The sequence below is a fragment of the Protopterus annectens genome, chromosome 6.part0 (genome assembly GCF_019279795.1).
Source record: "Protopterus annectens isolate FY-2018-M chromosome 6.part0, PAN1.0, whole genome shotgun sequence".
Classification (NCBI taxonomy): Eukaryota; Metazoa; Chordata; order Ceratodontiformes; family Protopteridae; genus Protopterus; species Protopterus annectens.
The window spans coordinates 832,631,604-832,647,734 of NC_056737.1; the positions used below are offsets into that span (position 1 = coordinate 832,631,604).

General features: G+C 39.0%; 1 protein-coding gene and 1 long non-coding RNA gene across 3 annotated transcripts in view; both read left to right on the forward strand.

The window, feature by feature from the left end:
- XRCC3 (X-ray repair cross complementing 3) overlaps nt 1-16,131 on the forward strand; it is a 506,399-nt gene that overhangs the window by 377,792 nt on the left and 112,476 nt on the right. The gene's annotated exons all lie outside the window — the stretch shown is intronic.
- LOC122804566 overlaps nt 7,034-16,131 on the forward strand; it is a 12,483-nt gene continuing 3,385 nt past the window's right edge. Inside the window, exons 1-2 of the long non-coding RNA XR_006365228.1 lie at nt 7,034-7,044; nt 7,983-7,988. This is a non-coding gene — a long non-coding RNA (uncharacterized LOC122804566). The remainder of the gene's footprint in view (nt 7,045-7,982; nt 7,989-16,131) is intronic.

A 16,131-nucleotide genomic window follows, 5' to 3' on the forward strand; every position in this document is an offset into this window, starting at 1 on the left:
AGTTAATAACATCACACACTTTAATGTGATAGAGACCTTGCTATGACCAGTTACTCCACAGTTTTTTTGTTTGTTTATTCTTTTGGTGGGGGATCTTTTTTCCCTTGTTTACCTCACCAGTAAGCCATGTCCTAAGTTATGTGCTGTATGCTATAGAAAGGCAAGCTTTTCTTCTGTAAAGCATTGACAGGTTATCCTGTATCTCTTTGAAATGGGAACCAGGATCCTAGAAAATATATATATTTTATTAATTCTAAAACATTTAAACCACCCATGGGAGTGTGAGTGGAAGAAGTAAAGAAAGTTTAAGTGCCCTCTCCTGGCAAGCAAAAAAAATGTACACCTGTTAGAATCAGATGCCATTTATGGTTTTTCTCCCCTGGTGCTTTTTCCATCTCTGCATACTGAACATAAAGCCTCCTTATATTGGACTCAAAGCCCATTAGTTCCCTAGCAGTGTGGAATCTCTGTGTCCACTAAAGTGAGCTGTTTGGAGGGACTATTATTTGGGAAGACATAATATCCTAGCAGTGAGAGTTTCTGTGTAGTTCTCTAGCCCTGCCCCTATACGGGGGGGGGGGGGTCCATATCACCATGGTGACTTTCAGTGCCCCCCCCCCCCCCCCAATGAGTGCACATTCTGTTGCATCTGCTAATAAGGGCTACCACCAGGTGATGACTTGGTGAGATGTATTTCTGCCCCAGTATGCCCACTGCAACACCTTTCTTCCTCCTCCTCCAAGGGACTGTGGCTGTACATCTCCTAATCCCCCCATAGGATAGGCATGCCCATCCTGTTCAGACAGTGCAATCAAACACCCAACCTGCTAATACAATTCAGGTTACCTGGAATATAGGTAGGGCTTTATCCCTCTATACCAGCAATGCTGGCAGAATCAGATGCTATAGACGTTTTAATGGTTGATTGCAATGTATGTTTTAAGATTCAACAAAATGTGGAAAATACTTCAGAAAACAGGGACACAGGGAAAGCATATGGACCTAGAATGTACCCCGAGTACAATGCAAACAAATACCATAGTATGTGTGAAAGGTTTTCTAATCTGACTGCACTAATGCAAGATGTCAGTGATTCAGTGGGTAGCAGCATTGTGAATGTCACACCTGATAGCACACACAGCTCTGATGCTGAGAAGAAAGAGGCTGCAAGTTTTTTCTTTACTCCAAGTGCTTGGATTCTTGTACCATACCTGCACTGTAGTGTAGCTTAAGGGGAGATGTTGCAATAGTGAGGTGCAGTTCTCTAGATGAGACATCACAGCAAGACCCATCTGCCTGAGATGGTGATAGATCATGCAGATGGGACAGATCCTGTGGCATTTATTGAAAGGAACATGAGAATTCCACTGATATCCTGGTCAAGTATCAGTGAATTAGTATGATTACTAAGTTGGACCTCCCCTGAAAGTGGGTTTGCCTAGTAGGACTAACTAGATCTAGTCTAACTAGACGGAACAACAACTTACTTTCCTCAGCTCTATTTTTAGACCTCTCAAAGGCCTTTGATATGGTTAACCATCCTCTCTTACTAAATATCCTGCAATCATTTAACTTAGACTCTCCGACTATCCAGTGGTTTTGTTCCTACTTGAATAATAGACAACAAGCAGTACTTTGGGAAAATCACTTATCCTCTCTTCTTCCAATCAAAATAGGAGTACCACAAGGCTCAATACTTGGACCTCTCCTTTTTTCCATCTTTATCAACAATCTAGATCAGTCCATTCCATACTCCATCTGTATTCAATATGCTGATGACTCTACACTAATATGTTCAGCTTCCTCCCCAACTGAGCTTCAAGTTACTACACAAAAAGTCTTTACAGCAGCCGAAAACTGGTTTCACCAATATTGCCTCTTACTGAACCCCAAAAAGACTAAATTATTACTTTTTACACCTACACAAAAATCATCTTCTTTTACATTTAACATAACTTCTAATAATGGCACTGTAATATCCCCAGAACCCACTACCAAACTCCTTGGGGTCACAATTGACCACCATCTTAACTTTGATTCCCATATTAACTTAACCATCAAGTCAGTCAATAGAAAACTTGGATCACTCTATAGGCTTAAACCCTACCTCACAATCTTAGCCAGAAGCACTATAGCACAAACACACCTACTCTCCACTCTTCTGTATGCCTCACCTATCTTTTCAAACTTATCTAAAGCTAATTACAATAAACTAGCAACAGCATACAATAATATAGCCAGATTTGCAACAGGAACCCCCTTTCGCACCCATCATTGCTCTAATCTTAAACAACTAGGCTGGCTCGAACTTCATAATCAGATTCTACTTAAGCAATTAACCATCACCCACAAAATCTTCTATCAGCCTTCAAATACTACTATGCTTAGCTCTCTTATTACACCTTATAAAAACATCTCTTCCTTACGCTCTGCCACCAAGCTTCTAGCAGACTCCTTCAAATCCAACAACAAAGCTGGGAATAGTCTATTTGCCAACTGTATTGCACCTGTCTGGAACAAACTTCCTAGGGAAATTACTGCAATGACCTCATTAAATACTTTCAAGAAGCATCTTATAATCTGGCTAAATTCCCAATGGCTCTGCCCTTGTACTAACCCTGATTAAACTTTTTTCTCCTTTTCCATCTTCCACACTGTCTAATCTAAACTAACTTTTCTTTAGCGCTGTTGTTTTTCCAATTTTACTAATAATGTGAGAGAGAGAGAGAGAGAAGAAAAAAATAAAAAAAATATATATATTTTTTTTTTTTTACATATATATTTCTTTTTTCATAACAATGTAATTACTTGTACTTTTTATTCTTTTGTATAACAAGCATAATATCTGTTGTCCTTTTGTGGAGCTTTTCTCCCCGGGCCTCTACTGAAAATGGACATGTATCCAGCTAGACTAGCCCGGTCAACAAATGTAAAATAAATAAAATAAATAGATCAACACAACAAGAGAAAGACCAGTACATTATCTCCACCACCAAGAACACTGTAGGCTGAGATTTTTATTTATTTATTTTACATTTGATTACTGTAAAAGTCCATCTGGGATAAGACCCATTTTCAGTGGAGGCCCAGGGAGAAAAGCTCCACTTACAGAGATTATACAAAAACTTATACAAGAAATTATACAAAACTTATACAAAAAATATACAAGACATACAGTACACCAGAAGTTACATTCTATGCTATTATAGCTGACATTTGTATTATATAATCATCTGATATAATTTCTTATTGTAGTGTAGACATTGTAATTTCTCAAAGTAAGCTGAGGAAGAGTTTGTAGGGGAGAAATTGGATAGAAAAAGATGAGGTTAGAGATGATCCTAGACATGAGAGAGAGAGAGCATAGATTATGAGGTGGTCAGGAAAGAAGAAAATGTATGACCAGAAGCTATTAAAACTAGTTAGCCTGGAGTGGTACAGGAACAAAGCCAGGTGTCATTAAGATAATTTTTAAGATTTTTTTTTAATTGGTTGGTATTTGTGTTGGTTCTGATGCTGTGAGGTAGTGAATTCCACCTTGTTGCTACATGATGAGAAATTGAGTGTCCCCTGAAGTATTAGTGGGTTTGGACACTTGTAGTAGAGATTTGATTGTTGAGCGAAAGACTTCTGTTTGTGGTGTGGAGCTGGAGAATATTTAGAAGGGCAGAGTTTTTTTCGGGTTGATATACTACTTTGTGTGCTAAGGTTAATTAGGATAGTATAGAATATAAATAGGATAGACATTGTGGGAGTTCTAACCAGGAGAGTTTTTTTAGGGAGTGATAGTGGTGGGTATGATGTGGACAGTCAGTTGTAAATTTAGCTATTTTATTGTAGCATGTTTCAAGTTTAATTAAATCTTTTTAAGGTTGGTGAGAATTGGGGAAGCATACAGAAGTATCAATAGAAGATGGGTTCTAGCAATGGCAATCCTAGAGGTGTTAATTGGATAATTTTTATTTTTGTAAACAGTACCCATTTTTTGTGAATTTTCTTGTTTGTGCTATATGTAGCTCCAATCTCAGGTTATCTATTATTATACCTAGTAATTTTGTTTGTGAATCGGCATTAATTTTAGTATTATTCCCAGCTGTAACGTATGTAATAGAGGAGATTGTGTGGGTTGGAAGATCATGAGTTTTGCTTTATTGGAGTTGAGTATGAGCTGATGGTTATAGAGCCATGATTTTTGGGTTGAATCATGGAGGAGTGTTGCAGGTTATTAGTGGCACATACAAGTGCTTTGTCATCTGCATATTGGATAGTTGAAGCCAGTGGGCATCTTTATTAAATTATCACTTATGACATAGGCATTCATACATTTATATAAATGTTAACAAACCATATCGACATAATTTTAGTTGCAAACATTATACATCACTTATTTTCTATCCAGTCACTGTCAGTCAAACATTACATATCTCATTAAAATCCTGCCTTCTTTTAAACCTCATTCCTCATCTGCATGTATTGCTCCTGCAATTTCCATTTTTTTCTGTGTAATTTGCTCCTACTATTTTATCTCTATTACTTTATTTACTACTTCTAGTACAGGTGGTTTAGACTTTGATTTCCATTTTCTAGTATTTGTTTTTTTGGCAGCTACCATAATTAGACTCCGCAAGGCCTTACTATGTCTAGGCAATTCTGATTCTAAGAAAATCATTTTCTTAGTCATACCAATTTGCTTACCCAGTATTTCTGAGAGAGTAGTCTGCAGGGAGTTTTTAAAGTCTGACAACTCATTACACTTCCAGAAAATATGTTCACAATTACCTTTCTTCCCTGTCACACCTCCAAAGTTTGCTATCTACCTGAAGAAAATTCTTTGTGGTCTGCTTAGGGGAGTAGAAATACCTTTGTAAACACTTCCCAGGAAAAATCCTAAATTTTCTAGACTTTGTTGTATATTTGGGAATCCTACATATATCCCCCCATTGTTACTTTTGTGAATTGCTTATCTAATCTCTCTTCCCAATCCTTTCTAACCTCCTCTGATTGATTCTTATAGTTATCATGCAATATTTTATATTCTCTGCTAATTCCTTTTTTAACAGCAGCTTCTGTTCTAGATTCTACTAAAAACTCTACCTCTGCTGGCCTTTTGCTTAGGACCCCCACCCCCATTTGTTTCTCTTTGCCTATACTTTGATATTAATCATTGATGGGGTAGGCAATCTTTAGACTGCAGTCCAAATAAATTCTTGGCTTCTTCCCATTCTATTACGTTTGTCTAATTATTTGCTCCCAAACACATCGATTCTTTTGTAGTTTTCGACAATAAATTCCAGCCCCATTATTTCCTATTGTCTGTATCCTTAATTGCAGTCACCCCTGTTGGCAAAATCTCCTTTCTCCATTCCACTGTTGGTTTAGTTCTGAGAATACTTTCTACTACTTTATGAATGTAATATTCTGTATGGTTATTATTATTCTTCTTAAGGACCTGTATCCAAAATCCCAGTCTCTCCTTGTTTCTTGAGCTTCCTTCTTGTTTCTTCGTCATCCCTTTCCACTTTAAATTATAGGTTGCTGCTTGTGCTATGTATAGGAGCATTAACTGTGTAGTTCTGAAATACCCCTTCAGATTGAGAAATCCCAGACCACCTTGTTCTACTGGAAAAATCAGCTTATCCCACTTGACTCTTGCCATCTCCCCCTCCCAGATAAAATCCTTTAGCTCTTTATTAATTGCCATCCACAACTTGTCCTCTTATCGTTAAAAATATGCTTGACCTGCGTCTAAAACTAAAGGGACTAAAAACATTTTAACTGCTTGTATCTTGCTTATCCATATGCGTAAAACAGAGCTTCCAGTTTCTGTATTATTTTTTGTTTAGTCTCTTCCTACATATCTTTAGCTGCCACATCAGAATCCTTTTTAATCCATACTCCTAAGTTATAATGTCCCCATAAATATGGATATCGCTGAACCAATTTGTGTGAAGGTACATAATTAACAGCAATTGCATTTGTTTTAGCTTCATTAATTTTGTATCCTGAAAAGATATGAAACTGTCTCAAAATGTTCCACAATACTGAATTGTGTCCTTTTCTGGTTTTATCAGGTAAAAAAATAATATCATCTGCAAATAGAGCCACCTTTTCTTGACTACTATACCAATTATATCCTTGAATTTGAGTCCCTTATTTTCTTTGCTAATGGTTCTAAATATAATGTAAATAATAAAGGGGAAAAAGGACACCCCTGCCTGGTTTCTCTGCTGAAACAAAAATTATCAGAGAGGAACCCACCCACTTTAATTTTTGCCTCGGATTCCTCATACATCGTCCTAATCAGTCTTACAATTTTATCAGTGACTGCAGTTGCTTCCATTGCCCAGAATTATCATAAACTCTCAGCTTACTCTGTCAGATGTTTTTTGTGCATCAAGACCTACCAACAACAGTGGTATTTTCTTACATTCTGCTTCCCTGTGGATCATCACTGTTCTCTTACTGTTGTCAAATGATTGCTTTCCTTCCACAAAACCATATACATCCATATCTAGTAATTTTGGCGTCGTCATTGCCATTCTTTTAACCATTACAGACATAAACTCTTTATAATCATGATTAGGATTGAAATGGCCCTGTATAAAGCTGGATTTGATGTGTCTTCACCCTCTTTTGGTATTACAGCTACCACTGCTTTCTTCCAGGATGTTGGTGCTTCTCCTCCTCTTAAAATGCTGATCTGATGTTGTCATTTTCATTCATTCCTCAATGGATGGGTATCTGATCCGACTTGGCCACTTTTCTTCCAGACTCTCAAGCTCCTCCCTTACCCACAATGCTCCTTGCCACTACTTTACCTCAGATCTTGTTTGCCGCTCAAATAATTCAGATTCAGATCACTCACTCTCGAGCTGTGGGATAATTATCTTGCATTTTTTCTGAGAGTAAAGATTAGAATTTTCTTTTCCCTTACTATTTCTCTTCTCTCTTTACTGTATTCCTCTCTCTACCCTCTTTAGAGAGTTTTCTACCCTCTTTTTCAGGTAACATTCTGTTACTATTACTGGTAACTTTTCTTCCTCTGTACCCTTTTTCTTTGGGTGGGGTTATTGTTGTCATTTTTGGTAACCTTCTTTTTCTTTCCACTTTAGTTATAAAAAAACAAACTAAAAATATTTTTCTTTTTCCTATCTGGTTTTTGCTTCTCCACTTCCTTATCATGGCACACAAGCTAACTGGTTTAAAAAATGTACTTTTTGTGGGCATAAGATACCCAGTTTTGATGCCCACTGGGAGTGCATTTATTCCCCTTGTAAGATCTGTGCCGGGTTCATTACCAGGGCTATTAACGACAGTAGTAACAAGCTAATGCTTAAGGGCCTTCTCCCTGCTTCAGCTCTTTCATCCTCTGCTTCAGCATTATAGGCTCAAACCCCCTCAAAAGTTCAGAGATCTTTTTCGGAGTTAAGTAGCACAAGAAACACTTTCCTACTAGGTCTCCTAAAACCACTCTGACACTGTAGCTGCTGACAAAAATTCCTAAATGTTCGGAGCTGCTGACAAAAATTCCTAAATGTTCGGATCAGACTTCCTCGGATCCAGAGCCTTCTACTACTAATTCACCTCGACCCTGGAGCCGATCTCTCCCCAGCTGCAATCACCTTTTCAGCAAGAAACGTCTCTGAGGTTGTCTCGCCCTCCTTCTGCCTTGTCATCCATCAGGTCCTCCCATAATCTTTCTGAAGCTGATGTGGATAAGATGATGAGGAAATTTCTCAGGGCCCAGATTCAGATGGGGGTTTTAACAGCTCCATCTCCCATCTGATCAGTGAACCTTCAATCAGTTCCCCATCCCATTTTTTTATCCTCTGATCTGACCAGTGACTTTGGAGTTGTGGGATCCAAGAGCCCCTGAGAGTTGAAATGTCAGATCCGAAGATGGCTTCATTGTCGACTCTGAATGTATCCCTGACTTTTTCAGCACCAACCCCACTTGAGTAGGACGAGTCTGAGAGCTGAAGCTCCAGGTCCGGGGGGAATGTCTTGACTCTGAGAGTTTTGAAGCCGTCACTTTCCCCTTGAAGCTTCTGCATTGGACAACTCTGGTCTGACTGCTCCATTGGAGAAGAGGTTTGGGCAGAGTCAGGGTTCAATGGCACAGGAGATTTGGTTCTAGTGGGTTTAGCCTCAATTTCTCCTTGTCCCTATGCTTTTGAGGTCATGGAGAGCGTGTTTTCTCAGCCGAGAACAGTCACAAATCTTACTTCCTCAGATCCTATCCCTGTTCCCCCTCCGGATCCAGTTTCTGAGCTTCATCAACCTATTCCACAGGGACAGCTGGCCCGTATAAGCTTCCAGGCAGTTCCAGTCCAGGAGCTTCCAATACCTCTCCAGACCATCCCACTAAGGAGGTTCCCAGAAGTGGCGGTGTACAAAGATAGAATTGGATTCCCCTTAGGAATCCCTTACCAAAGGCACAGATTTTGATTAAGGGGAAGGGTCCCGTAGATCACCACCTTAAGATATCTCCTTTGGAGACATTCTTGAAATCCTTCGCTAAACTATTTCACTCTACACCAATCATGCTGTTTTACTCATGCCTCTCATTTTTCTTCCTTCTTATCCTTTTTAACCTAACAACTCCTCCAGCAGCACTACTACAAAAGCATACCTCAACTATTACCTCATCAACACCACTCAATCTCTTCATCACAAGCTTCTCCCAGATAGCCCCAATGCTGATCTCTATACCGATCTTCTATTCCCTCCCTAAAGTCCTCAATACTAACCACTACAACCTAAAACTAATACAAATACCCAAATTACTTAAAACTCCTAAAATAACGTAGTCTTTCACGGCCTTAAAATTGTGTGGAGACATTCACCCCATCCCAGGTCCCAAAGACAAAAAAAACTAAAAGTTATCACTCTTAATATCAGGAGCATGTGCAGTAAACTGGCACTCTTTCATGCCTGGTTAACGCACTCTAACCCAGGTGTCCATGCTATTAGAGACTTGGCTAAAACCAGAAATAAAAGATCCTGAAATTCTTCCCCCTGGTTACAGCATTATCAGAGTAGACAGAGCACATGAAAAAGGTGGTGGAATAGCCCTAATTTTCCTTAATAACTTGATAGTTTCCCCATACTCAAATACCATACCAAAATTCTGCACGGCCAAAATCCTTAAAGTCTTTCGGCTTTTCCCGGTTAGGGGTTGCCACAGGGAACTCCGGTCCACTCATGATTGGCAGTGGGTTTTATGGTGCCGAGTTGCCAGCCCGACGCCCAACCTTCAATGAAAGCATGCCCATTCATGCTCACACCTACCTGCATGTCTTTAATGTCACTCTACCGCGGGGAGGACATGCAGACTCCACACAGAAGGCGCTCCAGCCAAGAATCGAATGGGAGAACCTCTTGCTGTGAGGCGACAACGCTAACCGCTGCACCACCTCGGCAGCTCCACGGGCAAAATCCTTATAACCTTTCTAAAACTTAACTCGTCTAAGAAAATCTGCATAGTTCTTTTATACATCCCTCCTGGGCAAAATATTCCCATTCTAGAAAATATTTTAGCCTGGATATCTGAAACAATACTGAACAGTTATCCTAGGTGATGTTAACACTGACTGGCAGACACTAACCTCACACCACCCAACAAACCGTATAAACCTCTGTGGCTTTTACTCAGCTTATAAATACTCCTACCAGATGTAGCAAAAAATAATATCCAACACTCCACCCTGGACTGGATACTAGTCTCGAACCCTTCTAACTTTACATCTTCAGTCACACTCCCTAACTCCTTAAGTGACCATGTACCAGACTATATTCACAAGACTGTCACTCAACTCAAAAAGCAACACAAGTTCAAAACTGTAGGCAACCTACATAAATTCAGCAAAGAGGCATTTAATGAATCTGTAAAAGCTGTAGACTGTTCCATCCTAAAAAGACTTCCCCTTAATGATGCAGTTGAACATTTCAACAGCACCTTCCTAAGCATTATTAACTCCCTAGCCCCTCAGTGAACAAAAAGAATAAAAAATAACCGTGCCCCATGGCTCACCAAATCATGTAAAATTCTAATGAAAGGCAGGGACAAAGGATGGACTCCCCAGCTAAAGAATAAAAACAACAAAAATCTTCAGTTATACAGACAACTCCGAAATCAAACAAAAAGACAAATATTGCATGACAAAAAAATCATGCTTCTGTCCCTACATTCAAGATGACTCCCAAAAACAACCCTAAGAAATTTTGTGTCCTGTGTAACATCACTACTCAACCCAGGAAATAAAAATAATCCTAATCCAAACCCCAATATACCACCTCTTCAAACAGCCACCAAATTCAACACATAATTAATGAGTCCATATCCAACCTAAAAGTAAAACCCAACTCATCCACCCCAATTCACGACTTCTACTAATACCCCCAATACTAACCTCTACACATTGCACACACACAACCAACTGCTCACTCATAACCAAAAACCAAACAACCCCCATCTTACTTTTCAGCCCATCCCTTTATCTACTATGAAAACTGAAACCTTGCTCAACCTCAGCAGACTACCTCCCACCAGAATACCTAAAGCTTGCCACAGAAGCAATAGCATTCCCTGTTAGCACTGTAGTAGAGCCATAGCTGAATCACATATCCCTAACCTGTGGAAAAGATCGCACATTACCCCTTTACATAAGGGAGGCAACTCCACTGACATCACAAACTTTCATCCTATTGCAATCTTGTCTCCCCTCTCTTAAGATTCTAGAAAAATGTGTGCACCTACAACTTTTCCACCATCTTACACACGACAGCATACTTTCCCACACTCAACATGGCTTCAGACCTGCATACAGTACTTCAACAGCCTTATTATATTTCATGGACTCTGTCAAAGCCCGTGACGGTATCTCACCCCAAACCCCTTAAAGAACTTTCCAGTATTTGTCTATCCTCCTCCTCACTTCAGTGTTCTTTTTAGCTACCTAGCTGACGGGTAGGAAGCAGTAAATTGGCAGGGCTCTATTTCCCCATATCACATCACCCTCACAGGTGTACCTCAAAGATCCATCCTTGGCCCATTACTATTTAACATCTTCATCAATAACTTGCATGCATCCTCCTGTGAAGACACTCTAATTCAATATCCAGATGACTCCAGTATCATCTGCATATCCGACACATTAACTCACCTACAACACACAACACAACAAGCTTTTTCTTCCATAGAAACATGGCTCTCCAATGCTGAACTCCTACTGACCCCCCCCCCCAAAAAAGCCCCTTCTGTTCACCCGCAAACCTCAAAACATATAACTCTAACAAAACAAACTTCAAGATCTTTGTAGCCAACAGTACTGAAATTGAATTGGTTTAGCATACCAAACTACTAGGTGTCACAACTGACAGTAATTTGAAGTTTGACCTACACATACAAACAATATAAAAAAAAAAAAAAAACTTGGGATGCTATACAGGAATAAAAACTTCCTCACAGCAGCTACCAAAATTAACCTGGCCAAAACCTACCTCTTGTCCTCACTGTTCTATGGAGCTCCAATTCTAACTAACTTATAGACCTTCCTAAGGAAAAAACTAGAAAGCTGATATCACAAAATTTCCAAATTTGCCATAAACACAACCCTCTAACTCATCACTGTAAGGCCCTACATTCCCTAAGATGGCTTGAACTTCCCCCTCCATCTCCAATACGTACAGCGTACTACGATATGTACAAATCTTCCACAACCTACTAGCTTGTCCTGTTTTTAGCCCATTAATCAAATTTTATATCCCAAATAAACATCTCAGATCTGAAGACAAACATCTCACAACTTATAAACCTAACAAAACCCCAGGCCTAAGCATTTACTCCTGCTCTGTGTTAAAACTATGGAACTCCCTTCCTTTAACTATCAAAACTGCTACTAACCTGTACTCCTTCAAACCATCTTTAAAAGAATACGTCAACAAAGCTTGGATTTGCTCCTGTATAAGCCCAGGCTGAGGTACTCTCATACCTTTTTCTACCACTACTCTCTCTCTCTCCACTACTAACTTACCCTACCCTCCCTTCCTCTACACACACTCCCCTGAGGTTGTACCCATACCTTTTATACATCTATTCCTACTATCCCATCTATCGCACCCTACCATTCTCTACTTGTACTATCCTACTCCTTCACCAGTATAATCTGTTACCATATTTTGTGACCTCTAAAACAATCATTATGATAATCATCTGTTATGTAAATAATGCTGCATCTTCCTATTATCAGGCTTTCCATATCATTTATGCTTGAACACTGACTTTATTATGTGATTTGTGTTTTTATTCTGACAAACTAATGTATAACTTTATTATGTCAGTTAAGTTCTCATTCTGACAAATTAATGTGTTGTTTTTTTTATTCATGCGAGAATGCTATGATTTTATGTCTGTCTGTCTAGTTTTCATTTTGTTAACTATATGCTTTCTGGGTGGTCTATCTACATCCTGGTTTGTCTCCCCCCCCCTTCCCCGGAAGATGACTTAATAGACCTAGTCTCCCGGTGGGCTTGGAAGGAGCAAGATATTGCAGAACCTGTTTCCCATCGCCCGGATATGATACTAGCTCCACCCATGGACCGACCCTTTTGGACTAAGGGTATTCTGACAGACGCCATGGTTGTTTCAGCAGCCAACAAAAAGGAGCTAGCTAAATAGAGTTCCTTGGTCCATCCCCCTAATAGAGTGTGTAGGGGTTTAGACAGGTTTGGCATCCGGGACCTTTGCTTTACAGTCTCTTAGTTAATTGGCACACTTTACTAGATTACAGAGGCAATAATAAAGGAACTCTCTAATTCTACCACTTGGTCCATGTCAGCAGAACAACAAAAGTTTTTTCTTCACAACTGGCCACCCTACAGTCCATTTCCAATGTGTCCATGAGGTTAATCTCTCATGCAGCTGAAGGTTCCTTATGGGCTGCTGGTTCAGGCATAGCCATCAGCAGACATGCCTGGATGCATTTGTGATTTTTGTGGTGCCCTTCATGTCTTCTTTTATCAATGCTACCTTTGGATCTTTCTTGTTTGGGCCCACTGTTAAGGACAAACTCTCCCAAAGTGAACAGGATTGAAAGACCTCATCTGCCATGGGAATCCATTTTTCCTACCCCACAAAGATCCCTCTCCAGAAATCAATGCAGTGGGAAAAAGTTGTGGTTCAGAAAATCCTAAGGTACTTTCCACGATTCACAAGAGTAAATTTCCCCAGATGCAAAGGGGGAAACTATGGAAGACGCAGCCCACAGGGCAGAGGGGGTCCGAAAAACCAAGAGTTCTGAAATTCCTTTTTGGATAGGCCTTTTCAGCACTCGAGGGGTTGCCCAACTGTTCTGCTCTGTTGTCTTTGCACCCAGATGCCTGGGCAGGCATCACAAAAGATTCTTCGATACAAAGGATCATATCCAGCGGTTATTTCATTGCCTTTTCACAAACAACACCAACTCAACAAAAACATCTTTCCGATGTACCTCCTAATCGGAGGGAGATAGCAGACATAGAAATTCAAAAGCTGTTGAACAAAAGCATCATGCAAGAGGTTTCACCAGACTAAACAGGATCCAGAATTTAATCAAGGTTCTTTTTAATCTCAAAGAAAACAGGGGATCTGAGACCACTTCTAGATGTCAGTCAACTGAATTAGTTTATAAAGAACTCCAAGTTCCCGATGGTCATGGTACAGCCCAGTATGTATACTAAAAGTAAAACTGGTTGAGGACACACCACGACAATGAGAAGTTGACCGTTTATTAGAATGAAATACAATAAAATGAAAAATAACGCGTTCTCAGTAAGCGCTTTCACATTCCACATGAATGCTTCATCAGATTTCTCTCAGATTGGGAAAACACTTGAATGCTTTCCGAAAACATGATGATCTAGCCTTAGAAAGCAAGCCTTTGAAAGAAATAAGTATTCTGTTTTTATTACTCTTTATCAGATTGTCTCCATGAAGACATGAGAACCATTTGTAGAGTTGCTTCTGCAAGCACTCATTTATTTGCTAGACCATGTTCTGTTTTATTTATTTGTCTTCTCTTAAAACTTGTTACTAGGCCAAGCCAAGGGCCTTAACCCAGTCATTCCCCTATGCAACAGTGAAAAAAGCACATCAATTTTTCTTGTATCCTGCTCTTATGATCAGACTTTTCTTCTTTCTTTATGTTGCAGTGCCTACATTTCTTAAGACTGAGCAAAGCACCTGTTTACTTTAGTATCCCCAATACACACGGAAAAAATGAGAAAACTGTACTTTATAGTATGCAGATTATACCATGCATTATAAAAGCACTAATATTAAGAACAACATTTTGTTTTACTTAGTTAACCATTTCCATCCTTTTCCCCTTCCTAAATGTTCTTCCAAACATTAATGTTATGAAGTAGGGTATATGCTTTAGAGTCCACTGCAAGTTTAACAAACTCAAAAAAGTCCAATATTTCCAGGTTTTCTTGTGTTACATTTTGCAAATATATTAATGCTTTCTAATCCCGAGGTGGTATTCATATTGACTAGAGGAAATTTGGCCAGGGCACCAGGGAACTTCTCCTACTCTTTGATAAGTACCTTGGGATCTTTCGCATCCAGCTGAGTTCCCACCAACTCAGGCAGATGGGGCCTCAGAACAAAGGATGATTTGTTGTTAAATAAAGCCATAACAGAGATTTGTATAAAAGGGGAAGACTCTTATGTATGCCATGGATAGATTACAGAAAAGCATTTGATAGCATCCCACATTCATGGATAAAAGAATACATACAGATATATAATATACACCCAACGCTGATCAGTTACATTATAGTGACCATGAAACAGTGGCAAACCACTATGTAGTTGAGTCATGACAAAGGGCAAATTATTATCCCAGGGATTAAAATTCAAAGGGGGATATTCCAGCCTGATTTTTAGTCACTACTGCTGTTTTGTCTTGCCCTTAACCCATTAAGCTGTTTACTTAACAGATTAGGCTATGGTTACAAATTGGCTCCCCAAAATCAACCTTGTTTAAAAGCTTATCTGCTTTTTTGTGGATGAGTTAAAACTGTATAGCTCATCAGATGACGAGTGGAAAACACAGCTACAAATGGTTAAAACTTTCACAGATAATATAAGAATAACATTTGGCCTTGATAAATGTGCAAAAGAAAGATTAAAAAAAGGAAAGCTACTGCACCAAAGGAACTTGAGGGAATGTATTAATGTTTGGGAATAGATGAAGAAGTGGCAATAAAACATAAACAAATGAGAATAAAGCTCAGTAAATAAAATTTCAGAAGATTAAAACTAATATTGAAAACAGCCTTGACCTCTAGGTATAAAATCCAAGTTATAAATCAGTTTGTTCTTCCTGTTCTAACTTACAGTTTTGGGGTGATTGTCTGGCCCCAAAAAGTATTGGACCAGTTGGATAAGTAAATAAATAAAAATAAAAAAAAATGCTTCATGCTTATCAAATGATACATATAAAGTCGGTGTATATCACGATTATGCATTCTTTGCTGTGGAGGATGTATGGGCTCCTCGAAATTGATTTAATGCATAGATCTACGATTGTGAGACTGCATATTTAACTGATGATCTCACCAGATCCAAACACGAATGAAAGTTTTAAACATGAGAAGTTGTCTAACATGACATTCTTTGCTTGGTTTAGCATAAGCATTTCAGTATCAAGCAGGAATGGAAATCAAACCAGATGTAGATAAAAACTGGCAAGTGAATGTGCCAAAGATAAAAGAAAGAATATAAGGAAAAGAATCAGACGAGAAGAAAAAAAATGAAAAATCCACAAATGTAATAACAAGTAGAGATCATTTGAAACAACCTCGTGTTGACTAAGATTTGATGCGGGAATGGTAAAGGAGAGGTGAACTGAAACAAGAAGATTTTTTTTTCATTTTATTTGTGCTTTGATAACCGGGAAAGTTTGACTGAGCAAATTACTCTTTGACATTGGACACCCAGGGAGAAAAGCTCCAGAACAGATTGAAAAACATTTAAACAGTAGTTAAATAAGAAAGTACTGCAACAGATTACATATTTAAAAATGAATTTGGGGGAAAGTCTCCACAAAAATAGACAAAACATTTTACAGTAGGCGATAGGTAATT